The sequence below is a fragment of the Lagopus muta genome, chromosome 3 (genome assembly GCF_023343835.1).
Source record: "Lagopus muta isolate bLagMut1 chromosome 3, bLagMut1 primary, whole genome shotgun sequence".
Taxonomy (NCBI): Eukaryota; Metazoa; Chordata; class Aves; order Galliformes; family Phasianidae; genus Lagopus; species Lagopus muta.
In genome coordinates, this window is record NC_064435.1 from 74,698,333 (window position 1) to 74,725,698 (window position 27,366).

The 27,366-nt window shown below is 36.9% G+C and overlaps 1 protein-coding gene across 5 annotated transcripts in view; it reads right to left on the reverse strand.

Moving 5' to 3' along the window:
* CDH12 (cadherin 12) overlaps window positions 1-22,049 on the reverse strand; it is a 511,787-nt gene extending 489,738 nt beyond the window's left edge. For 4 of the 5 annotated variants that reach the window (XM_048939405.1, XM_048939403.1, XM_048939399.1 and 1 more), the window contains exon 1: window positions 16-824. The gene's annotated coding sequence lies outside the window, so the exon portion shown is untranslated. Of the gene's footprint in view, window positions 1-15; window positions 825-21,877 lie in introns of those variants that run through there. The other variant, XM_048939406.1, reaches the window with a different exon arrangement.
* Between the last annotated feature and the right edge of the window lie 5,317 nt (window positions 22,050-27,366).

A 27,366-nucleotide genomic window follows, 5' to 3' on the forward strand; every position in this document is an offset into this window, starting at 1 on the left:
AGCACGCAGCCCTACCTGCTGCACAGAGCCGCAGCGGCACCCGCACCGCGACAGTCCTCCGGATCGCTGTGGCAACAAACTGCTCGTCCTCGGGTCCCCCCTCATTCACAAAGGATCCCACGGGCAGGCGAGGCAGATAGAAAGCGCGTTGTTACCGGCAGAGGCTGGGTCCCTTCTCAGAAATGAGCGAATCCCTCGCTGTGGTTCCCTACACATTTACCCTTCAGATCGATACCGCTCCAGCAGCAGCTCGAGCTCAGCTGCAGCTGATAGAGAGCAGCCAATTGCTACCGAGGCTTCCCTCCCTGCAGCCCCCTCCCACAGAAACACACGGACTGCATTGGAAATTGTATGAGTTGGGAAAAGTAGTTTTAACCCCTTACTTGGAAGCCACTCTGCCCTTCTGGAGCTCCACGGAAGCTTTCAGTTTCTTTTTGCATTAAGAAAAGCTCAGATAGATCACAATATCCCCTCTCTGGACTCTGGAAAACTGGGTTATGTTCAATGAGAAAACCAAAAGACCTTAAACTGCAATCAACTCACTGAGAAGATGATACATCTGCCACCTACTAGATATAAAATATGACAAAATAAAAAAAGACATTCCTAGGAAAGTACATTAAAATCTATCATCCAGAAATCATCATTCCCCCTCCCGCAGCCTTACTGTCTTTCTGACCATGAAGCATGTCTGAACTGCAATCAAACAAGAAAAAATATAACTTAAATTGTGGCATAGACAGTCAAAAGAGGGCATACAGAAGGGATTTTTATTCTGAGTGAAAATTATTTTATGGCTTTTTTATTAAATTATTATTTTATCAAGGATGTTGAGTGCTTTACATTTTAAGAAATATCTACTTTCACACAGTGAGTGTAAATATGCCACTTTCTCATTTGTTTCTTGGCATTAATTTGTAGGCAAGAACTGCTGTCAAATAGGCAAAATCTAAAAGCTTGTATTTTGAACTTAAGAGAAAAAAAAAAAAGAAAAAAAAAAAAAAAAAAAAAGCTCCATGAATTCTTGTAAAACAAAATATTTAAAAAACGACCTTATATTCTGAGGGAAGTAGAATATACTAGCAGAGAAGTATGTCAGCCATGTAACCTTTAAGTGTGACTCCTCAACATGAACAATGCAATCTTCATAACATTTCAGTATCTTGAGCTTTGTACTTGCAAATGAGACAACCTCGTCTAGTAAAAACACACGTAGGTTTCCTCTACTTAGCTGATAAGAGTGTAGGCTATATATAACATAATACTCCGTTGACAGAGGCAGGCAAATGAATTACAGACACATGCATGGATTTTCAAGTGGCAGGCAGCAGTTTCATTAATTTTAGGTAAAGAGGAAAAACAAGCAACTGCACTGTGAAACACAAGTGGCTACCACACAGCAGATAAGGCCTTCTTCCCAGTTCACTTATCTCTCCATGGCCAAAGCAGAAAACACTGCCTCCTTCAGCATCACAAAGCCACAGTGCAGAGAGGTTTGGCTTCAGACTCACGGACCATTTGCAGCCTATTAAGGTGATTCATAGGATCTGCAGCCTCAGTCTCAGCAGACCCCTTGCCCAAAAGAAATATAGGGAAAAGAGTAAGGATGTACTGAGCTGCTCTGGCAGCTCTAGATTCTGTATTCCTCAAGAAATCACTTCCTAATTGTAACAGAGACTCTAAACTGCAAGGAATCAAAGCTTCATCATTTGAGAAGCCAGGAAATGTCTTCATTTCTTGTTTCTGTGTGTTTCTTGGGTCAGAGAGCATGTTGCAGGATATATGAACATATGCAGGATATATGCAGCAAGATGTAATACTTATGCAGGATATTTGAGGCATACCAGTGTAAGTTCAGAAACACAAGACCTACTGCCAGATGGACACTATGTATGGATGATAAGACTGGCTGGATTACAGAAGAGAACTTGCACTGCTGTCCAGCAGCAGGACGGAGGTAAGCTTTCCACTATTCAAAAAAATCATAAGGCCAAAAATGTTAGGCTACGCTCGAAGTTTCTTTATCTTAACCTATCCTAGACATCACATCACAATCAAAATCAAAGTAAACATAGCTCTGATACTTGCTGAATTACATTTAGCAACAGCTAAATTTCCAGGACAACATGAAAAGAAGGAAATTCTTCTCCCAAAGTCAACAGTTTGGAAGTGACTACATGGCTAAAGGAGTCTGTCAAAAGCAAACCCTTCTGCTCTCACCAAGGCTACAAAGAAGAAAGGCTCCAAAACCATGGGTAGGAAAATGATTTTCTACACAGCTGGTTAGCACTTCCAGTGCTGTCATACTACTCTTTTTTCTCATTACATAATCACATACTAAAACACAGAAGACAACGTGTGCTCTAAACTAGCATGTGAGCTACTCATCCAGTCCAGCTTCCACAAAGGACTAAGTTAGTGGGTTGTGCATGAAAATGCTGATAGCTAACCAGAAAAAAAAATACATCATAGGCTCTAAGAACTGTTTAGACAGGTAGTCTTAGACTGTTCTTCTCAAAGAAAGCTAACAGAGTTATCTTTGGAGTGAAGAAAACTGTGAGTGTCCTGACATATTCAAATAACTCCAATGGACTCAACAAATCAATTTATTTTCCTGTCCATCATGTGAATAAGCCCCAGAAGGGTCAACAATTCACTGTGATATACAAGTGTAGTGACTGAGGAAGTTTTTGGCACACTACTCTTAAAACTAAATGATCATCAGTACATATTTTCACTGTAGTCATTCCCATTAACTGGTGGCAAAGAAAACTTTGCTGTATCATTTCAGAGAGTCACAGATTCACAGAATTGCATTGGTTGTAAGGGACCTGAAGAGATCATAGAGTACAACCACCTCTGCTGAAGCAGGTGCCCTACAATAAGTTGCACAGGTAGGCATCCAAACATTTCTTGAATATCTCCAGGAGACTCTGCAAACTCTCTGGGCAACATATTCCAGTGTTCTGCTTATGTTCAGGTTTTAGGCCATTACTCTTTGTCCTACTGCTACACGCCAAGAAGAGCCTGGCCACATCCATTTGCCTCCCACCTCCCTTTAGACATTTATAAACATTAAACAGAACTCCCCTCCGTCTTCATTTCCTCAGGCAGAACAGATCCAGGTTACTCAGCCTTTCCTCATACAGGAGATGGTCCAGGCCCTTTATCATCTTTGTAGCCCTCCACCGGACTGCTTCTAGGAGATCCCTGTCTTTTTTGAACTGGGGAACCCGTAATTGGACACACTGTTCTAAATGTGGCCTCACTAAGGCAGAGCAGAAGGATCACCTCCCTTGACCTGCTGGCCATGTTCCTTTTAATGCACCCCAGATCCCATTGCCCATATTGGCCACAGAACATAATGCTGGATCACAATCTCTTGTCCACCAGGACACCTAGGTTTTTCTCCACAGAGCTTCTTTCCAGCAAGTCATCCCCTAACCTGTATTGATGCATGTGGTTATTCCTCCCCATATGCAAAACTCTACACTTGCTCTTGTTAATCCGTATCAGGTTCCTTCATGTCCAACTCTCAAGTCTGTCCAGGTCCTGCTGAATGGTAGCACAGCCTTCTGGTGTGTCAGCCACTCCTCCCAGATTTGTACCATCAGCAAATTCACTAAGGGTATACTTTATCTCTTCATCCAGATCACTGATAAAGACACTGAACCCAGCACTGACCCTTGGGGAACATCACTAGTTATGGGCCTCCAACCAGATTCTGCACCACTGATGACAACTTTGAGTTCTGCTAGTCAGAGAGTTCTCAATCCACATCACCGTCACTCATCTACCCACCCTTTCTAAGTTTTGTAACAGAGATGTTTTGGGAGATAATGTCAAACATCTTGCTGGAGTAAAGATACACAACATCCACTGCTCTCCCCTCATCTACCCAGATAATGACAACATCATGGAAATATACCAGACTGGTCAAGCATGATTTCCCCTTGGTGAATCCATGTTGATCACTCCTGATAACCTTCTTCTCTTCCATTTTCTTCTATGATAACATAGACGTAGCTTTAAAATTCATAAATTCTAGATATTCCCTTGAAATGAAAAGTACCTACAATGAAGCTCACACTATCTACAAAATAAAAGCCCCTAAAAGCTTACTTTACATGATTATTTATTTTTGTAACTTTACAAATTTGAAGTTTGACAGCTGAAAGACTGAAATAAATTAAAAAAAATAAAAAATAAAAATGTAGACTAGCATTATCTACACAGACACAAACAAATCATTGCAAAGCCAGAAAGTTAACTTATCAATTTTGGTCTCCAATTTTGCTCTATTTATCTGTCATAAAGAAGTGAAAAATACCTGAAGCACCAAGAGCTCATTTATTGGCTTCAATGTCGAGGGGAGAGACGGTTGCCTACATGAGAGAATTCCTATTAAATTTGAAGATGGTCAACAGTAAGTGTGTTCTCCTTCTTACCATAAAGGAGTTTAGCTGATTCCTCCTTTTTGAAATGGTCCTTGCTATCCAATAGGAGTAAACATGAATTAATAATCCCTATTTCTTGCTAATTATATACAGCTAGATAGCTCAAGACTTTTCATTTCTTTGACTAGATGCTCAGCATTACCTTGAGATCTTCTGAAGACCTATATAACAGCCAAATAGTTTCACAGGATGTGGGAGAATCAGGGACCTTTGCCTACTGCCTGACGGGATTTAAATCCATATCTTTAACCTTTTAGGGGAATTTGAAATGATGCAGGCTAGACGTAACTCTGAAAGTCTGAAATAAAACTTTCCTATTCATGCAAAGATAAAATCTGAAACTTTTAGCCTTGCAGTTCAGAATGTATGCAAATAACTGATTTTATTTATGTAGATCCTTATTCACCTGATTGTAGGTGTTACAGTCATAGGTACAGCCATCTGTATGGAGAATTACCTCATCTACATTGTCAAACTAGGATTAAAATGTCAAGTGCTGCATACGAGAAGTAAAAAATATCTAAAATTTCACTAAAGTGTCTTACAATTCATTTAAAATACTTAGGCTGCTCTGAAAGCAACATCTCCTATAATGTAGAGCACAGTATTTGATAGAGCAAATTCCCCGCTACAAAACAGTATTTTTAAACACAGTCACCACTATTAGCTATCCATTTTCACCAGTAGTGAACAAGAGGCCTGCATACCCAGCTCATAAAAATCTGCACCAGTGGAGTTTTCCCAGTGTTTCACAATGCTTCATCGCCCACCATCTCACTGGGCTCGCATTCACTGTTTGGTCTCCATAAACATTCAGCAAGTGTTAATAGATGTCACTGGGTACAACAGTTTCCTCATGCTCCATATGTACTTCCATGTCAGAAAAGTCATTTTGTCAGATTGCTCCTCTGCTGCCATCTGTTCAATGACAACAAAATGTAATGGAATATTGGTGGGAAGGCTCAACCTCTACTGCCATACCAGCATCCGTCTCTGATGTTGTGGGCCAACATAAGAAAACAAAGAGAGGAGCAGTTGGTATATATGCTTGCATATATAAAACCAGGTAAGCAGTCTTTGCCTGCAACTTTCTTTTGGATAGATCTATGCCATACAAGGTTCAAAGACAAAGCTTATTTTTGTTGGTATGCTTATTAGCAGCCCATCATGACTTTTCCAATTTCTGAAACTTCTGCAGTTATATACTGCTTATACATAAACCAGTACATTATATTAATAAAGTACCAGTAGTGAATCTTTTAAGTGGTGCATTGTAAGGTTTACCATTCTTCCAAATAACAAAGTCCTTCTTCTTTTACCAGAGTAGTTACTAAATATTGCTACTGTGACTGCTACAGAAACCAACTACAGATACAGCATTACCACCATTAGAGGTGAAGTCCCACTCCAAGGTCTTACATAAAGTCAGCAATAGATGTGCCACTCCTATCTGATCTCTAACCCACCCCTAGACTCTTGCAAGGGTGGAGACTTAAGTTTCTCAACTTGCTCTCCCCACATCTCAGCTACGTTTTCCAGATGTCTAGCTTTAACATGTCTTGTTGAAATTTAAGCCCTCTGCTTTTCACTCTCCCTATAGTATGGTTTAGTATTACGTGCATTATTCTTTTCCTTTTTCCTATCACTTTTCATATCATACGTATATGAAATCATTCCTTCCATCTCACTTCACAAGACTTTTTATTTTCCAGACTCTGATCATTCTTTGCTCTGCTCTGTTCTTTATTCAACAGATTACCTCTTTCCCAAAATTTAATGCGTAATATTGAATATAATGCTGTTGCTGTGCTCAGAGCTAGTAAGGAACATCCTGAGGATTATTAGAAATGTAATGCTTCCAAATTTAAGTGCTATCTTTATGTAGGGTCAATGCTATTCTTCTCTCTTCCATGTCATTATACTAATAATCAGTCCCTTCTCCAAAGAACTTGCATCTTAAATAAAAAATGAGTGAGAATTCACAGATGCAATCAGCACAGCAGCACACTATGAATGTAATAGTCCAAGCATGACCAACTGTTCAATAGTCATCAGTGACGCAGGAAATGAGAGATAAAACAAGATGCAATAGTGTTGGCACAAGCCATTTTGAACTTCTCATCTTTATTATTACATCCTCTGTCATAGCTTTCAGTTTGCTGGTGTTAATGTCACTAGCTATGTCTCATCCAAATTGCTTGCTTCTCACAATGACTGTGTCCACAACTTTTTGGGTTTGCCCTCCACCTACCAACTGGAAGACCAATCCTTAAGACACAAAACATAAGTTGCATGACTATCAGTTTTTGAATCTGTGCCATTTCTTGCAATGTTTTCTGTGGATTTGTTTGTTTGTTTGTTTGTCTGTTTGTTTGTTTTATGACAATGACATAAGAACTGGTAAGAAAGGGAAAGTTAATTTCATCATTTGAATAATTTTCTTTGCTGGTGATTCCAGCACTGAGTTCAACATTGCTGGTCCTGAAGTAAAAACATAAAAGAAGAATCAGAATGCTTTTCTTGAATCCTTCTAATGATGTTCATTTCCATTTAATACTTGCCTACCAGTTCAGTTAGTTTTCCTCCCTACAACCATTGTCAGCACACAGAAACTATTACTCATCTCACTTTCCAATAAAAGTCATATTTCTGTGTGTTCATGGAAGCAATAAGCATACAACAAAAATCATAGCTATGATGCCTGTCAAATTGAAGTCAACTAAAACTCATCCTTTAAAACTGCCTTTGTATGAACATAATTAGCATCACTAGCACCACATGGACTGCTAACACAAGAGCAACTGTGAAAAGAATTGCAGTTCATAATACCAACACTGAGAAAAGTTATGTCAGTAGCACAGATGAGAAGTGAATAGTTATCACCAAATGTAAAACAGCCTTAAGGAGCACAGGCGAAGTCAAATAAAATAGTTGTTAATTTTTGAATATCTATACAAACTTTGCTTTTAAATAATGCACTATGTTGATTTACTAAGTTTTCCACATTAAATGTTTTGATAGTATTGTTGATACTGTTGTGCTACAGTAAGTTATCTTTGTTTTCTTCAGGGGATAAGTACATCTCTATAAATCATTATCACTAACCTTAAACTTTTACAAGCTTTTTCACAAGAGTACAATTATAAATACATACATATTAATGTCATCCATTTTTAGTCACTTCTTATTTTACTGCATTTCTAGTGAAACTGTGAATTTATGTCACTAAAAGGGAAATTCATTTTCTAGCAACTCAGAAACACTTTGTAAATCCCAATGCTACACCTTTTCTAAAAACAAAAACTCTCTTTGAAACACTGTTAAATTTTGTTGTTGTTTCTTTAATTTATAAGGTAGCTCTTGATGGGATCTTCCCAGTATTTGCCACAGATTTTAAATTATGCTTATCCAGGTAATATATACAAGAAAGTATACTGACAATTAGTTTTCTCTCAAGAAAGACATTAACTATGTATGCTTTTGAATAAAACAGCAGTTCTTTACATTTGTTAAAAGCATGAGTCTTTCTAGGCTAAGATTGCAGATATGTACTTAAAAGCCCTCATCTCCATCATATGGTTAACACCCATACTTTACACTAGAACAGCAATTTTATATATCTATGTCTCAAATTAGTTTTCAGAGTGGTAAGCAGCACTTTTTAAACAAGATATTAACAGAGAAAAAAGAATTTTGAGGAAATACTTATGTTCCACATACAAAATACAGGTAAGTGTTAAAGGAATAAACCAGAACAAAGATGCAGACAAGCAAGTGATTTGTCAGTAAGTGACATACCATAACACATACTTGTTTGCAACTCCCTTAAAAAAAGAACAGAATAAATATCATATGCACCCATTTAAAATGTTTTAATATTTACTGATGAAACTGATGAATCTCAAAAAATCAACATGCTGTTTCACAGGTTTTTTGCAGCTTTTGACAAGCTCATTTGCGTATCCCAGTACACTCACACATGAAATCAGAATACAGACATTTTCTTTAAGATTGAAGCTAATCTGAGAGAAGATTAGGTATGTTTCACAGTTAAGTATTATGTTCTAGAGAACTGAAAAGTGGCACATAATTCCTAAACAACAAAAGCTTTTTTTTTTTTCCTGGCAATCAACTTGGTAAAACCCATTGAGTCTGAACTTGCGTAAGCTATGATGAAGAGCTACCCTTCCTGTTTCCTCTAGTCTGCTCATATCATTTATGCTGTAGAATCAGTCAGCCTGAAGAGGAGAGTTCCCTTCCTTTTTCTCCCCTGGAATATCCCTTCTATGTCACTCTGCAATTCATTACCCTCCCATCCTAAGGCTTCTAGAGGTAGTAAGATTTAGCTGCTGCTAAGTGTATAAGTGTATACATTAAACAGAATAGTAGTATTTCATTCAGTGTTCTTCCCAGAGATGCCAAAGAAACATCAAGGGCCCCTATGTTCACAAAATGTATGTTAATAGTCCACAAAACATCTATTAGCTGGGAATTATTTTTTCAATTCAGCACCTTGTTTACTGCTGATGTACACAGGGTAGTGCATCCATCTCAGTGCATCCATCTCCCTCACTGAAAAGAGGCTACTACTGCTAGATGGGGAAAAAAAAAAAAAAAAGAAAAAAAAGAAAAAAAAGAAAAAAAAGAAAAAAAAGAAAAAAAAGAAAAAAAAGAAAAAAAAGAAGTAGGTTGGAAATAAAAGAAAAATTCATAAGTGATCATTCACAGTCCTGACCAAAAATAAATAATGATTATTTGTAAGGCTTAGAAAAGACTCAGATTAATATTACAGAAAAGGGAAAGAAAAGCAAGGGAAACATTCATCTCCTTTTTCAGTTTAAGTTGTATGCTTACAGTATCTTAGCATATAAAAGTATTATCTTCAGACTTACATTTTACCTTTTAAAAATATTTATGGAATTAATTTTTTTTTACAATCTTTCAGTATTGTTCACACACATTTTGAGTATTCATACTGTCTGCTCTCTCCAATATCCAAGTGCATTGGAAGGAGGACAGGAAAACAGGATGGAAGAAAAATTCTGTCATGGTTTATACAGACACAGTCCAGATTAATGTTGCGGAAAGAAAGCTGTCTGTAGAAGCTAATACAGATAGCTGCATAAGCTATTTTATAGCAACATGAAGGATATTTAATTAACAAAAGAAAGATGCACATGGAATTTTTGTTTGCTTCCAAAATGCTATCCTCTCCCTTGCTCTTTCTTTCACTTTACATGTTCCAGAGACACAAGCTGTCACCTATCTCAAACATTAGAATATGATTCAATTTTTTTATTTTATTCTTTAGTTGAAAGCATTATTGTAGTGGCTTTTGTTGTTGCTGTTGTTTTAACAGAATATCTAAAATAATCTAAGATTCAGCTGAAATTCCTGAAGTATTTGAAATATTTATCTTTCAACACCATTGTTTTAAAATAAATTCGAAGCGTCAATCCTGCTGCAGCTTAAAGTTGTTGTCCCTGCTTAAGAAAATGTGGTACCCTTACTACTCTTTTATTTCTGGTATGAGCACAAACTATTAAGGACCCCTGGAAAAAATCCGTATGTTTTTAAATTTTAAGTTGAAAAATCACTGCAGTACTCTGAAGCTGGCAGACTTTTTTTCACTGGAAAAAAAAAAACCAAAAACCCCTCACTAGATTTATTTTTCTTGAAGTCTGGTGCCATGCATAGACTCACTTCCAAAGAGGTGTGAAATTGCTGCATGATGTAAAAACAATAAAAAGCATTTTAAATTCTTAAGAAATATGGGTTTGTCATTCTGCTTCAGAATATTGAACCTATATAATAAATTGTGGCAGAATAATCATGACAGAAGGGAAAGGAACTTACAGACAAAGCAGTAAAGGATGCTATGGTATTATTGCATAAGCCTATGAAAACTGAAACAGACTGCTCAAATCCTGGTACCTGCTCACAGGAATGGCTAAAAAAATGGATGATACACTAAGGAGGAAAAATATACATGTAATCCACTTTATTATCTTGCTTATGTATAGACATGGCTGTGTTGCTTCTGGAGTGAAAGCTGAAAAGTGCTTGACTGAGTTGAATGTTATCTAGGTGGGTAGAAATCCGTATTTTCTACAGCACATGCTTATTTTTGGGAATGTTGTTACTGTGCAGAAAATACACAAAATATGCGAATTGCGACTACTTCAAATATCTGTTTTAATCCTGTTCCCAAATAACAGGTAGACTGTATTTCAATGTTTGTTTGTTCTCTTCCCCTTTCCTTTTATCTTATTTCAGCTTTCTTCAAAACATTGTCTTTAAGCAATGAGAAATGTATAAAGATGATAGTCAGTTGCTACAATAGATTATTAATTTCCTAGTGCCAGATAATGGCAATATTGTGGAAGGAGTATTTAAAACACTAAAACCAGCAGCTAGTTAAAAATTTCGGCAGACTGTAGAAATCTGCTTCAGCAAAACAGATATATTTGAAATTTCTCATGTTTTCCTACTTTACCTACTCAAATACACCTCAAGCATGTTGTATTCATTAAAAAAAAAAAAAAAAGCCCAAAGTGAAAGCAACACCATCTAAGACACACATACAAATATTTATCAGTTATATAGTTATATTTCATTTAAAAAGGTTTGATTCTGACTGCATTTCTATCATAAAATAACAACCAAGACAAGGGTGTAAAAACAAATGGGGCACATTCTGATCTTTTAAAGACAATTTACATTTACTTTCCATATATACATATGAGCCACCAACCACAATATAACATAGAACAGAAGTTATATCTTGCAATGAACTAATTTTCTTAAAACTGTTTATATATTGCTGTTGCATCTAAGCACAGTTTCCTATCTTCAGTTACCTTACCTCTCAGTTTTCATGTTTTCTAATTCTTCTGAATATGCAAGTAAAAAATTCCAATGAAATGTAAGATAAAACTGTCAAGATGTTTTTTGTGTTTTAATAACATCTGAAGCTGACAAAATTCTGGAGAAAATGGTTAACTGTAAATTAACTACATCATTCCAGTAAAATGTGTTTAATCAGTGAAAGCATGATGATGTGGGGAGCTTACACTCTTTAGCAAATCCAGAGAGAAGCACAATTCCAGTACAAAAGCCTACTAAGGTTTGGATGACCAAAACCCTCTCCATAAAGGCAAATAACATTTTTCATAAATACACTGATGATAATGGAGGATGTTCTTGCCAGAGGCAGATGAAGAACCAAGACTTATGTCTCTCTACAGAAAGAGGTTAGTTTCTACTAAACATCTTGACCAAGATACACATAAAGGCTCACTAGGGACTATATATCAATCAGCTATCCTTTATTTCTAGGACAGAAGAAATACAGTAGTTCTTGAGCAGCTTCTTGGTTTTGTTTTATTACTCTCAAGAGAAACTTTTATTTAACTTCAGAAAAGGGAGCCATAAAGAAGCTATTACGGATACAAATAAGCCAGTAAATGCATAGTAAGTAGGCATAAATGGATATACAAACAGTAAAATTAGACATAAATCTAGTGGAGAACAATTTCAAAACCTTTTTATCTGGCTAAGCATTTAATAGATCAATGCCTCTTCAAACTATCAAAACTGTCATCAGAAAAATATTTAACTTCTAACAAAATTTTAACTTTCTCTGTATTCACTGCCACTCTCTAAGGAATGTGAAAAGACAGCTATTTGTTAGGCAGGAAGGCAGGAAGGAAGGCAGGAAGGAAGGAAGATGCATTCGAGTAGTGAACTTTTCTATTCTGGAAATTACAGAAATATTTTAGAAATATCATACTGCCATTGTTTGCTACAGATTTGAGGTAAATGCATTACAGCAGCATTTGAATGAATGTAAAGAAAACCTGTGAAAGAAAAATGACTGCAGATTTAGAAGGCCTGGCCATCAACGAATAAAATAACACTGACTTAAGTTGGAGAGAATGCACGTCCACTGGTATTCAGATGAAATAATTGAAGAATAAATGCACTCTTACTTTAGACTATTAATCTCCACTTGATTTGGTTTCAGAATTGAATCCTCACTAAAAGAATTCATCTTGTTTCTTCTACTGTTACAACAAATAATGATGGCATTCCCTTTTCTTCCTAACTTTGAATTAAGGTAAGCTGATTAGGTAAGCGGAAGTGACGTCCAAATTCATCTTTTGGAATTTTGTCAAATAAAAAAACTAGTTCAAAATTAAAGCTCTGCTCAAATTTTTAGGGAAATCCAGACACCAGGAAGACAAGAAAAATATAATTTAGTGTACTTACATAACTCTAAAGATTTATTTTAATTAAAAAATTCTCCATTTTTTTCTTTGAATTTAAGGATTATTGGAATCGGTAAAATTGCTGTAAAAATAAAAGTATTCAGATCTATTCTCATATAATATTTATGTGTCTCAAGATGCTAATTTTACATGGCAGGCATAACAAAATTCTGATAATAATGCTCATTTTCTCTCCTGCTTTTTACATTACCACTATATGGCTGTGCCCTTACAAAGTTGGTAACTTTCTGGTATAGGTACTAAGGGAGGTGACTAGGCAAGGTTTGTTTCCTAGATCTGTTGCTTGTGACGAGAGAAGGTCTTGTGTGTGATGTAGAAATTGGAGTCTGTCTTCCCATAGTGACCATAAGGTAGTCGAGTTTAAAATCTTTGGTGACAGAAGGAAAAATGCCACCAAAACTTCAGCACTGGATATGAGTAGAGCACTTCAGGCTGCCCAGTGGAGTAATCAGTGAAGTCTCCTGGGAAACTACTTTTGAAGAAACTGATGTTCATCAGTGCCAGGCACTTTTTAATTCTCATAGAATCACAGAATTATAGGGGCAGGAAGGGGCCCCAAGAGATCATCGAGTCCAACCCCCTGCTAAAGCAAGTTCACTATGGTAGGTCACACAGGTAGGCATCCAGACTGATAATGAATGTCTCCAGAGAAGGAGACTCTACAACCTCCCTGGGCAACCTGTTCCAGTGCTTTGTCACTCTCACAGTAAAAAAGATCTTCCTTGTGTTCATATGGAACTTCCTGTATTTGCAGCTTTTGCCCTTTGCCCCTTGTTCTATCACTTCATACCACTGAAAAGAGTCTTGCCTCATCCACTTGACTCCTGCACTTTAAATATTTATAAACAGTGATGAGATCTCACCTCAGTCTTCTCCAGGCTGAAGAATCCCACATCTCTCCACCTTTCCTCATAAAGGAGATGCTTCAGGCTCCTAATCAGCCATGTAGCCAGCTCTTAAGAGTGTTATAGCAAGCAATTCCAAAATTGCTTGCTAAGTAGGCTGGAAAAGATCCACTTGACTGAGCAGGGATCTTTCTCTAGATCTTAGGTTGGAAAATAAAGGGTATGGCCACAGGAAGTGAGGTTGGGTGAGAGAGAAGGGCTGCAGAGATGCTGTTCACCATAGCAGGGAGAAAATTCATGTATCCAAAGCACAATTAAAAGCCAGCCAGTACTGTGGGGAATGACAAAAAGGACTTATTAAAATATGTTAACAGAAAACAGAGGACCAGAAATAGATCAAGACTGGTCTGCTATTTGGTAAATAGGAATGTAAAAGCAGAGACATTTAATGCTTTCTTTTCGTCTGTTTTCAATGGTGTAAATGGGCTTTAAAGCCCCTGGAAGCCTTAGTTGGAGGACCATGACTGAATATCAATAAACTCCCAGCCAATCCCAAACTTATGTGGGATTGGCTGCTCCAGCTGGATGCATCTAAGTCAATGTGGCCTGATGGGATTCATCTCAGTGTACTAAAAGGGCTGTCTGATATCATCATGAGACTTCACGATTATTTTTCAACAGACATGAAAAACTGAAGATCACAGCCTACTTGACTGGATGTTGGCAAACATTGTTCCAAGTTTTAAGAATGAAGAATTGGTAATTACAAGACTGTCAGTCTCACTTAAGTCTCTGGCAAAATTATTGAGATTATTCTAAGAGTTACTGAAAAATCCCTGAGAGAGAATACGCATTGGTCACAGACAAAACAGATTCACAAGAGGTAAGTCCCATTTAACAAACTTAATCTCCTTTTATGCCAAGTTTACTCATTTATTTGATGAAGGAAAGTTAGTTGAAAGGAAAGTAGCTCCTGCAGAAAGGGATTCAGTGGTCTGGTTGACAAAAAATTAAACACAAGGCAACGGTGTGCCCTGGCCAACTGTACCCTGGGGTGCATCACGCCCAGTGCTGCCAGCTGGGCAAGGGGAGGGACTGTGTGCTGTGCAGTCTCACCTCCAGTACTGCATGCAAGTTTGGGCACCACAATATAAGAAAGAAATAAAACTAGGAGAAAGCATCCAAAGGAGGGTTATAAAGGTGCTGAAAGGTCTAGGGCAATATGTATGAGAAGCATCTGAGCCACCTGGTTTTGTTCAGCCTAGAGCTCCCCTGCTGATGAGATGCCTCATGGCAGCCTGCAGCTCCTGACAAGGGGAGAGGAAGGGCAGCAGTGAGTCCTGCTCTCTAGTGGCAGTAGCAGGGCTTCAAGGAATGGTATGGAGCCATGTCAGGGGAGGATCAGGGTGAGAGTTAGGGAAAGGCTCTTCACCAGAGGGCAGTTGGGAACAGGCTGCCAAGGGTGGTGGGCATGGCACCAAGTGCTGGAGTTCAAGGAGCATTTGGACAGTGCTCTCAGACATATGGTCTGAATTTTTGATGACCACGTGTGGAACCAGAAGTTACTCAGTGATCACCTGGGTCCTTTCCATGTCAGGATGTTCCATGACTTTGTAATTCTAAGATGATTGATGACATAAGTCTGAAAACTTTGTACCTTTTATAGCAGATTGACCCTACATGAACTGTTGTCAAAAAAAGCGTATTGCACATATATTGCCAATAGACAACTACCATATTCACAAATATTACAACCTTTCACCTAATCTGGAGTATATACACAGCCATATTTTAACTTATGTTGAGCTTTTACCCTTTTTTTCTCTCCCTTTCCAGACACTGAGACAATGGTGTATATATCACATCAAAAACAAAAACAACAACAAAAAGCTCTAAATTCTCTGCAAAGCTGTTTACTGTCTCCACTTAATCTCAAAAATTCATATTTAAATATTCGTCCCCTTTTCCTCAATGTTATGATTTCATATTTTAAACTTTAAAGAAGCATCCTCTGAATTTTTATTAGGTTGCTTTATATCACTCTTGAAGACCATTGCTATTAGAAATCCAGAAAATGTCTGCAGGTTAAGTACCTGCAGGCTTGTATTTTTAATTTCCTTTTTTGAAAATTCTTTTTTTTTTTTTTTTTTTTTCCTTGTGGTTATACATACAATAGAAATAACAAACTTCCTAAATGTGGATTTCAGCTGTCTGGTATCTTGGTAGTGAGCTTTGTGATCTAGGCACTCAGCAACCCGGTTTGTTTGTAACTCGGCTATAATCTGACAGCTCTTTGGTAAATAGAGTGTGATTTGTTTTCAGAGATGAGATCAGAGGTATTTGTTTTCTGAAATTTGATCTTTTTAAGAATAAAAAAAAAAATAAAATTGATTTTAAAGGTATTTATATTCAAATATCTTTGATTAAAAGTAGCATAAAGGAACATTTGAACTCACTTCAGGAGTTAAATTTCTATTAAAATACAAAACTATCTCTTCAAAAAAGATGTATGTCAAGCATTGAATAGTTCTATGTCCCCATCTTAGTCAAATCCTACTACTGACAACAAGTGCATAAAATAGCAATAGACCATTCACTGTATGAAAATCTCAAAAACACAATCTAGAGGATTCTTCACGAACATATATTATTCTATTAATAGCTCAGAATGATTACAAAATACAGAGAATCACTTATACAGAAAAACACTCTGAAATTATGCTGAAGTTATACATCCTAGGAAATTGCAATGAATATTTGATGAAACCATTCATTCAATAAGGATATAAGATGGAGCAAGGACTCTAGAGCTGCAAATCCACACTTCAAGAACATCAAGTACATATTTCATTCCATTCTTCAAAGTAGTACATTCCGAATTTGGTAAAATGTACTTAACATGGAACAGAGGAATTCGATTTCGTTTATTTTGAGACAAAAGAAGTAATTCACTCCTTTCATTGCGGTTATCCTGCAAGTGTTATTCTTCATGTTCTTTCATTAAAAAAGTTTACAAAAAACTAAACTTAAAAGTATTTTATATATTTGTTGACCTTTTGCATGAAGTGTCACTACTTACAGCCTTCACGTTTTGGCAGATGTATTAGCACAGTCTCTCATTTATGGAATGCTGCCGACAATTATTAATGCTTAAGAAGAAATGTGGTATGTTAGTTTACATCAGAAAGCAAGTCTCCACAGTACAGGAATAAAATAATCCTTTTTAGTGCTCAGCTTAATAAGCCTGGGGGTAACAGCTGCTATCATTTCAGCTGTTTGTCTTTAAATGCATACTTTTTGGTATTTCAAGACGACATTCCTTCTCCATGCAGAGCCCAAAGCTCACAAAGTCAGCCTTTAATGTAAAGAATATAAATTCCTAACTGATACTAAACTACATAACCTCCAGCTAGTTTCATCCGGAGGTAGATGCTAATGTGTCAAATCTGAAATGCAGTCAGTGTCAGACAGTTTTACATACATGTCACTTTCTATGTTTCAGAGTGCTACAGTATTATCTTGCAATATCTGCTTCTAGCTAAAAAAAAAAAAAAAAAAAAAAGAAAAAAAAAAAGGAAAAACAGTTTAAAATACACAAAGCCTCTGATTAATTTTCTGCCAGAAGCAGAAGATCTCTTTTATGTCATATTTGAATACACAGTTCACTTCCTTATTTGATGTCCAAGCAATTGCTTTCATATTCCTGAAGGCTGTAAGAGAAGGATATGATTTTAAACATCCAACTCTCATCACTGTGAATAATCAGCTCATTTGAACTGGGTCCCCCCTGAGGAACATCTAGAATTAATTAGAGCTGATTGAACAGCACAGACTCCAATTTGTTGATGCTTTAGCAAATATATCTTATCAGTTAACTCTACAATAGTAGCAAGGCGTGTTATTTGTTTCTAAATACTTCGACACTTAACATTTTACTTATAATAAATGGCAGTGGCTGCTGAAGGGCTTGTGAATCTCTACATAATTTCTTATTGTTTTCCATGTAAGTTATGCATTTTATATTATTTCTCATTCATTATTCCTCACCGTTATTTTCTTCTAAGATTATTGACCACCTAATGGCTGAGTAAATACAATGCCATAGGATTTAAGGAATGAATGATAGAGCAGAAACATTGAAAAACAAACACAGAGGTGAACTCCATCAAAATTTCACAAATAAGCTTCTGAAGCTTACTGCATTTTCAGATTGCACTGTCAAGATAAAGAACAATTGGGGCTGTTCAAGAAACTCCAAGTATTTATTCTTCATTCTTGGTAAATATAACATTTAGTAATGTACCATGCCATGCGCTGTGTATCTATACAAAGAAACACAAACAAAAAACCCTTCAGCTTTGTAGAGCATATGCTTTTAATGGCTATTCACAATGCTGTGCCAGGGTGAAGAGTCTTAGCTACAACATATGAACAAATGGATAATAATAACAATAACGACAAGTAGGCAGTTAGTAAGGGAATGTAGAGATGGTGGTGTTCTTATCAGTATAATAATAATAAACTTTTCTGTAAAATTCAAGATCTCTTCATAAGCAATGCTTGGTAGCTTTTAGACTAGCATAGATATTCATTAATATTATACATTAATATTTTAGACATGTTCTTAAAATTCTCTCTGTTTTCCGTAAGACAATGTGGACAACAAAACCTCCTTATGATTATTTTTTTTATTGCACGTAAAACTTATAACTATTCAACTCATGAGGGGTTAGTGACTGCCTATAGAGAGCAGAGAAGCCCTACTGGCACACCAGTGGAAAGATCTTGCAGCATTATTCATTTAATTAGACTTCTGTTTTCCTCAGTTGCAGTCTCAGCTGAGGCAGTGCGAGGGAATGCCTGAACTCCCATCTCCTCCCTCCTCCCTTGTGACTTGAACACTCCTTTTCTCCCACAGATCACAACAACCTGTGGGTTTGGAAAGCAACCACGCCAACTCTGCTTGCTAAATACTGAAAAAAAAAATTGGTGGACTTGCACAAATTACATTATCTGGTGGCTGGAACCAATGGCCCAGAAAAGGAGGGAGGTAACAATTTTCTGACAGACCACAGATTAATGTCATTGTGCTGTTTAAACTTCATCTGTTCTATGTGCTTCTGAAGTTTTTAAAAAACTGCAAGCTAAGACAGTAATATCATCTCACTGTCTTAAAGACACCTATTAGTCATGTCCCAGGCAAATAGGGATTTATGACTCAGACATAATTCTTCCAAATATGCCTGCTGTTCATAAAAGGCAGAGATATATGACTCAAAAATAACATTGAGACAGGAATAATTTTACACTTCACTTTGCAACATTGACTTTCTCCCAGAACTTATAGCAAAATCTCCACATTTTATGAATAGGTATCCACCAATACTACAGATTTATTGGTACAGCTCCCAAATCAGGTGAATTTCTAAGTGAAACAAAAGAGTAGTAAGTTTACACAGGGAAGAAATATACAGGTATATCTTTGTTTTCTAAACAATCATACAACAATGATAAATTAAATTATATATCAGATAGCTTGGCAATGGCCTCATTTAAAATTTCCATTTCATTGAAAGAATTTGCTACTGTAATTCAAGCACATTCCCAGGACTCTTTCACAGCACTATTGTAATCAAGCCCTTGTTCCTGGTATATGATCCCCTTGGGAGGCTCAGGCCTCTGAGACATAGGCAGACTGGTTAAGGTGTGAGTGGATATTCTCTGCATGCTATAATCATCCTGGTCTGCTTCTTACACCCTAGGACAGACATATTGATTCACAGGCACCATTACTCTTAGTATGGAAGTAAAATAAACTTCTTCCTAAATACACAGCTATTTAATTCCACTCACATCTTTATGAGGGGCTTTGCAACTTTTCAGAAATGACAAGTTTGCAACTGCTTCACCAATCTGCTAATAAACAACTGTCTTTTGTTTTTCAGATGCCAAAAATGAAGAATCTCATGGACTTATGATACTCTAAGAACACATTTCAATCCATCTATTCGGCTAGCATTGACCACTCACAAGGCAATCCCTGAGACAACCACACAGCTATTCCCATGCTTACTTACTGGCTGACTGATGAACTGTACAGTTGTGGATAACTGCTGTTTTGAGATTTCAAAATATTACTACCTGATAAGACTGGGAGAAAGATTAACATTATGCTCATATTTCAACACTGTTATTCTTTAATTATCCCTCCTAATGGGCTGTTCTTAAATAATCTCAGTTGTCCAAGCAAGAAACAGAAATACCATGTCAAAGGAAAAAAATAAAAATAAACAAAAAACAGTAATAAACAAAAAACTCATGAAATGACCTAAGGAATAAAGTTTGTTCTTACATATTTCCACATATCTTTGTCAAGATCTTTGACTGGCATACACTAGTACAACTTTTACATTCAGGTGAGCTTCTGCCGTAACAATAAGCCTATTAAGCACATTATTTTATGTAATATACTCAGGTATAGATAACTATTTCAGAACTCTAACACCAAAAATAATCCTCTTCTGTGACAGTATCTCACAGGTCTATATCAGTTTTAGCCTATAACGGAGGTTAAAAAACAGCAAACATGCAGAAATTTACCTTACAGTTTTTACACAATTTTTAATCACACCACCACTGTGTAGATTTCCAAAGCTGCAACAGGGTCCTCAGTCACACCAATGACTGTTGGGTGCATGACTAAATGCAGTACACAGCCAAAACTGAAGCGTCAAGTGTGAGGCAGAGAAACATCATGACTTCATCAGCTTCCTTCTGCAGATACCTTCTTTGGCACCTGCCAACATAACTTGAGTCCAGTGCTAACAGAAACAATCTCCCCTTTCCCCCTGGCCCTGGGTTTTACCCCAGTCCTCCCTGACCACTCAGTATCCACCTTGTCACCTTGCCTGCACATCGCTGAGGAAGAAAGAGCAGAAGTCATGGCCCCACTGGCTTGCACTGCTCCTGACATTCCTTCAGCAAGTTTCTTTACCCTATGAGGTTTATACCTTGTTTACTATGTAGTTCAAGTTAGAAACATAACATTTTTCACAGGAAACATAAAAAGCATGCGGTGAATCACCTGCAAGCTTGCTGTAGCAGCTGGTATGCCTGCAGATTACTGACCAGCACTGTTCAGACCAGGCTTCAGCAAGAGCCAACAATTCAGCAAGCACAGCCAGGCTGGGCTTCCACAGTTTTGTAGGTAACTTTGGGGCACAGAAGTAGTTTAAAAACTAGCAGTATAAACTAGCAGTATTTTCCCAGAAAATAAACAATTTGAAAACCTGAAAGTTTCCCAGAATCATGATTCCAGTGGAGGCAGGGGGAGTGGAGGGTTTAAGAAAAATATCAAAAGAGTAACAATACTTTTGAAATAGAATAATAAAAAAAAAGATGCAATGTCATTGTTCAGATTCACCTTTTACAATCAGTAATGGAAGTTAGCAAACCATGGAAGATACTCAGTTCTGTATACCTCTACTGAAGTAATTCAATCATTACTCTCCTTCTTCATAGAGTATGAACTTAAAGTGTTGTCTTGCTGCAAACAACTTGGTATCTACAACCACACTACACATTCCGAGTTTATGGAGAACTATAAACATTTACTCAAAATATCTTGAGGGCCTTGCTTTGACAGAAACCACAGTAGAGTACTACTACAGTCTATACATTTAACAAACTAATTGCAGATAATAAAATGGAGTGCCTTCCTCCACACCATTTAGGCATTCAGCTGCTGAATACCTTCTGTTTTTCTTCTTGCACACTGTTACTTTTCAAAGACATTATTTGCATTTACAAGACTATATTAATTCCCTGCAAATAAAAATCCAACTGAACCTTTTTATGCAATTGAAAAAAATTAGTCACATTGGAACAAGGAATCTAAATGTTACATTATATGGCTGTCCTTCTAAGCACTTTTTTTACTCCTCAGCAATTTTTCTTTTCCACAAGGCCACTGAAACTCAGTGCTGCATCTCATCTGACCATCTCCACCATTCTCTCAGTATGATGAAGCTACTGTGTAATATCATAAAGTGATACGAGTTATTAACCAACCAATTAACCATACAAAGCTATTCAGCCTTCCATCTTGTCTCCAACACTATTCCTCCATCTGTTTCTCCATCCATGCTTTTTGTAGATATTTTGGCAAATTAGCATAAAGATAATTTTTAAAAATTAGTGAGAAGAGGGGAGGGAAAGGAGGGATTTCTAGAAAAATATGAAACTGGGTACACAAAAAAGGGGAAAAAATCTAGCTGTTGGTTACCTGAAAGGCTTTTATCCAACTAATTTTCTCACTGCAGGGAGAAAGGGAAATTGGCAAGCATTTTTTCTGGCAAGTTGTTGCAGCCTGAGTGCCCTCACTCTCAGTTCCTCCTCTTCCTCTTCCAGGCAGACTTCCAGCTTCTCTCTGCTTTTCTGTGGTGGCTGGGAATAGAGAAAGCTCAGGGAGGATTGAGACTGGGAGCTTCCATTCACATTTTACCTGCCAGATTGAAAAAATAAAATAAAAAAAATTAGGAAGTTTGTTAAAAACAGCAAGAGAAGAAGGGTCTGAAGAGAGAAGAAAAGCCAATTGGCTTTAAGGTGTCTGAGGATCTTTTATGACTTCAGAAAAAGAATTATAGGTAGATTTATCTGTGGTATAGAAACTACCTGCCTCTGTGCTTTACATTAAAAAAGCATCATTATGTTGAGATTTTGGAACAGCAATATGCTTTCCTTACCAAAAAAAAAAAAAAAAAAAAAAAAAAAAAAAGGAAATATTCATAAAGGTAAATAAAAAAGTACTTAGTCACAGTTTGATATGAATTCAAATGGACATGATAAGTTAACCAAAACCAGTATCCTGAATTTCCATCCAGGAAATACACTGAGAATAATTAAAATTTTCTAGTCTGGAGAGAAGAATAAAAGAAAAAATGATTCTTTTTTGTACTGTCATATCTTAACAATTTATCAATTTTTATCATATCAGGGCTGTAATCATGTATTTGCTTGAATTTTTATTTATTCTACTAATAAAGAGACCTCACATACGGTTTGTTTTCCCATTTGCCAATATGATTCCCTAAAATATTTTCTCTGTGTCTGTTCTCAACGAATTCTCTATGAATTCAACAAATGTACAGAAAAAAAAAAAAAAAAAAAAAAAGAAACTTTAGGAAGCAGTTACTGGCTGACCAGCCATTACTTACTCATCCAGTTTCCAACAAATGAGATAAAGGAAGTTTGAAAGAAAGGCTAGAATACAGAGTTTGACATAGCAAATGTGGCTGAAGATCAGAGGATTTTTCACATGAGATTTAACTGAAGAACTGTTGGCATTCAGCAGCTTAAGTCACTGCTGGGATGCAGGAAGAAACCAGCCACCTAGCCCTCAGATAAAATCTGGAAAGTTGCAGCTCCACCTGGTTCATCCCTGTATGCTCTCCCCTATTTGAGTTTTCAGGACATGTGTAATTTTCAAAGTTCTGATATTAGCTATATAAATGGACAATGAATTCAAACTCAAGTAGGTGTACATTATTTTATAGTTTTAAAAGACTTTTTCCTGACATTGTATTCAGTCTGTAAGGTTGCTTCAGCAGTATTGAATACATGCATGCTTTGTATTAAGCTTGCACCTAAAGCTGATGCCTGTTGCTATTCAATCTTTAATCTTCTAGATCCGAGTGTCAGAGACTGGCTAGTGAGATAGCTGTTGCTCTGAGCTCCTTATAATCACTCTTATTTGCTTAACCTCATAGGTTATTTGCACTGGTGCTTGGCATGGCACCAAAGTCTGTGCACACTGACTTAAGGGAACCTGTCCAGGTCAAGTGCTGGCTGCATATTATCTGTTCAGTACAGTTTTCCCTCTCCATTGAGGTTATGCTGGCACACAGTGACAACAGCTGTTCAAACTGCTATCTGTCACTCCTTTCCCTAGAGCCTTCTATCAAGTCCACTCCAGAATTATGGAATACATAGCTCACATCATCCTTGTCTGATTCCCGAGGCTCATCCCTATATTCTGATGCTCCCAAGATCCTCTATATCCTTCTCTCATTCGTGATAACCCTTAAGCAGAATTTTTCTTTAAAATTGTTTTGAATACAGTTCAGCTCACAAATGTCAATGTATTTATAATCTTATATTGTTTCTATTATACTAGGAATCAGTTAGAAAAAACTTTTAAGCTTTTAGTCTACGTAACTTCATATGATCTGTGTCCTAGCTTTCTAGGAACTGATAACAAATTACTGAACATAAGCTCAGCTATCATTCACATTCATTGTATGTTCTGCTCTCAGCTTGCAACAGATGTGAAGTAACATGGTTTATATGAATTATTTTACTATGGGTTAAGCTTTATTTTTATATATTTTCAATTAATTATTTAAATTAATTAAATTAATTAAATTAATTAAATTAATTAATTAATATTTTCAATTGATTTCAAGCTTGATTATCTAATAGAATAGCAGTGAAGGAAAAGCAGAGGGAATTTTAGACAAAGATCTCCCCTGCCCTGGTAAAGTCCTTGGCTGACTTCTGTGTGCGGCTCTCAGTGACTGTTGGGCAGCACAGGATGGTGGCAGTTTGCCTCTCCCTTTTCTCACCATGTTTCAAGTATCTTTAGATGACTAAATGTCCCTAGAAGAAGAGAAAGACCTCTCTGCAAAGGGCTGAGCCTTTTGGTGTACACTGGGTGAGCGAGTATGAGGAGTACATCAGAGGAGAGCCCTGTCACAGTTCTTGTCAGCCTGCGGCTTGACCACAAATGTTGCTGAGTGTACTGGAGCTCAGATTTATGGCTCTATCCTGAAATTTATTTTTCCTGCCAGCAATGGCACAATGAGTGACAGAAAAGTACTATTTCTATTCCTGTGTAAGGATATTTCTTTCCATGCATCCACTTTATATTATTATTATTATCGGGTTTCCATGAGGCATACTGTATTATTGCAGAGTACACAACACACAAGATGTATGCTCATTTGCAGCTTGTGAATAAATCATGATTGCATAAAAGGTAATCTAGAATGAGGATGCTAAGCTCTGCTGTCTTGTCACTGCAGTCTTGGCTTATATGAGCACTTGCTATTTCGTATAGAGTTTGCTCAAGGCCAATGCAGAATGAAATTCTTCATTCATCTGCTGTCTAGACAGGCATACTTCTAAAGCTGTACAAGCTGTTGCTGGGTTTTCCTGTTAATGACTGCATCAACTTTGTTCCAGAAGAATTGCAGTGAACTTCAGTGACATTTATTGCAAGCACAACGCCATTCCAAACATTTTATGAAATTTTAATGAAATATGTCACTCGTTCTCTGTGAGATGATTTTTCGAAAGTTAAATAACTATTTAACCTTGAAAAACCTCTAGCACATGATGAAAGTGACATTACTAGAAAGAGATAAAACAAAACGTGCATATGAAGCTTAAAAGTCTTTCGCAGAATTCTGAACTCTGCACCAGCCAATCTGCTTTGTTTTCTTGTATCCTACAGATCTATCAGTACATACTGTGCAGGTACGGTATGCTAAGCATCATGGTTTTGATCTATTCACATAAAAATGCCAAATTAAAACTCAGGTATTTGCAGCTATGCACAAAAGTTGTCTTCTAGTTCGTCCTAATTTTTTAATTGTACCTAACAAATTGTTAGCATCCTTTCTAAAACAGCTACATATTTTTTACATTCAGCATATATTAGAAGGCCACAGAAATATTAAGAAATATCACTTGATTTTTTCATTTATCTTAAAAGAATATGGTTTGACCAGTATTTTATTAACATGCATTTATTTTGTCCAAACTACAAAAAAAAAAAGTATATCCATCTATTACACAATTTAAGCCCAATGTGGCAACTGCTTTTTTTTTTTTTTTAACTGGAAAAAAAGCCATTTTTTCTTTCTCTAGTGAAGCTCTCTAAATTTTCTGAATACATATATTCCCCATTCAGCTCCCACTGCCAAATAAGTAGTATGTAAAGTCCTTAATTCCTGAATTCCTGAAGTCCTAAATTCCTTAAGTGTGTTCGTTTGACTGTAAACTGAATCCAGTAAATATATTGGTTTTCCCTTAGCTTTAGTGGACAACTAAACAGGTATCCAAAGAGTTACTGTGGCAAATGTCTTAGGTATCACCCATTTCTAAGTACAAAGTTCCTCCTCCCCCTGTTAAATAGTGTCCTAGTTCCAGCTGGGACAGTTTATTTTCTTCATGGTGTCTGGTATGATAGTGTGCTTTGGCTTTAGCACAAACACAACACTGATAACACACCAGTGATTTAGTTGTTGCTGAGCAGTGCTGTACAGAGCTAAGGAAGTTTCACTTTCTCAGCTTCTTGTATTGATCTGCCAGTGAGAAGTGCTACGGGGACACAAAGAGATAGGAAGTGACAGAGCTAAGGCAGCTGACCTAAACTGGCCAAAGGGATATTCTATACCATGACATCATGTGACAAATCTTGAAAAAGGTGGGAAGATGGTCATGCAGAAGGTCATTGCTCAGGAACCAGCTGGGCATTGGTCAGTGGATGATGAACAATTGCTTTGCGCATTACTTTTGAGCAAAATGTTTTGTAAATACGTATATACGATTATCATTACTATTATTTTTCTCTTACCATGAGTTCTACTTCCTTTTTAAAATTCTTTTCCCCATTCCAGTGGAGGGGGGAGTGAGTGAAAGGAGGTGTGGTGTTTAGCAGTCTGCCAAGTCAAACCACTACAAGCAGAAAAGGAATCACTCTACATGCACTCAGAAGTGATATTTTTGTATTACACAGAATCACTATAGGCAAACTTGAATTAGCAGATACTTTTTTGAATGAAATATCAGTCTCTGGCTCATCGTTTATAATAACAAACTGACTTAGCTATGCAGTGTGGTTCAACACAGTAGGTCATGGAGTTTGCTTAGCAGAATTTTCACATGTAATGTTTTTCATACACTGCATGTATACTTCTTTTTTTTTTTTTTTTTTTTGATGTACAATATTCTATTTCAACCTCTTGTACACTCATACAACTACACAGAAAAGAAACTTCATAATGGAAATTATTACTGAGGGAGAAATCTCAAAAGCAATATAGCATTCTATGCTTTAACATGAATGTTAGCCCTTCCTTTGGGGGGTTTAAATGATCTGTTTATTTATACTTTGTATGACTCACTGTTCACTGGGGTATATTCACAAGAATGCAGTCATTTGCTGCAATTAGCTACTTATCAGATTTCTCCCATCAGAGATACTAAAATTCTGCTTCATCTTGACACACCGAGTTCATACCCCCATCTATACAGACATCTGTAGCAGCCTGAGGAAGGTTTACCCTAAGATGACCGCGCACAGCTAGAGCATGGGTTGAATTTAAGGAGAAAAGTCCAAAACCTTCCCAGGAAAATTATACAACTTCTGTGTGCTTTGCTGCCTTTTTTAGCAAGCCTGATGTTAAGAACAAACAGATGCGTATATTCAAGGCATAGTGAGTTACCACAGAGCAATGGCCAAAGCAAAACCCCCTGAAGATGTGAGGTGTTCCACTCTATATGCCTTAATTACCTCAGGCTTTAAAACATGACAAAAATAACCAGGAGGTGTCTCCTCTAGAAGAGCTATATCGTATTGGAAATGACTCATTCTGGCTGCAGCAAGCAATGTGCTCTACTCCTGACTGCTGGCATTGCAAAGCATTACAGAAAAGATGACAACTCTCACAAGAACTTTTAAATCAGAAATAGCACGAACCCAGACAGATC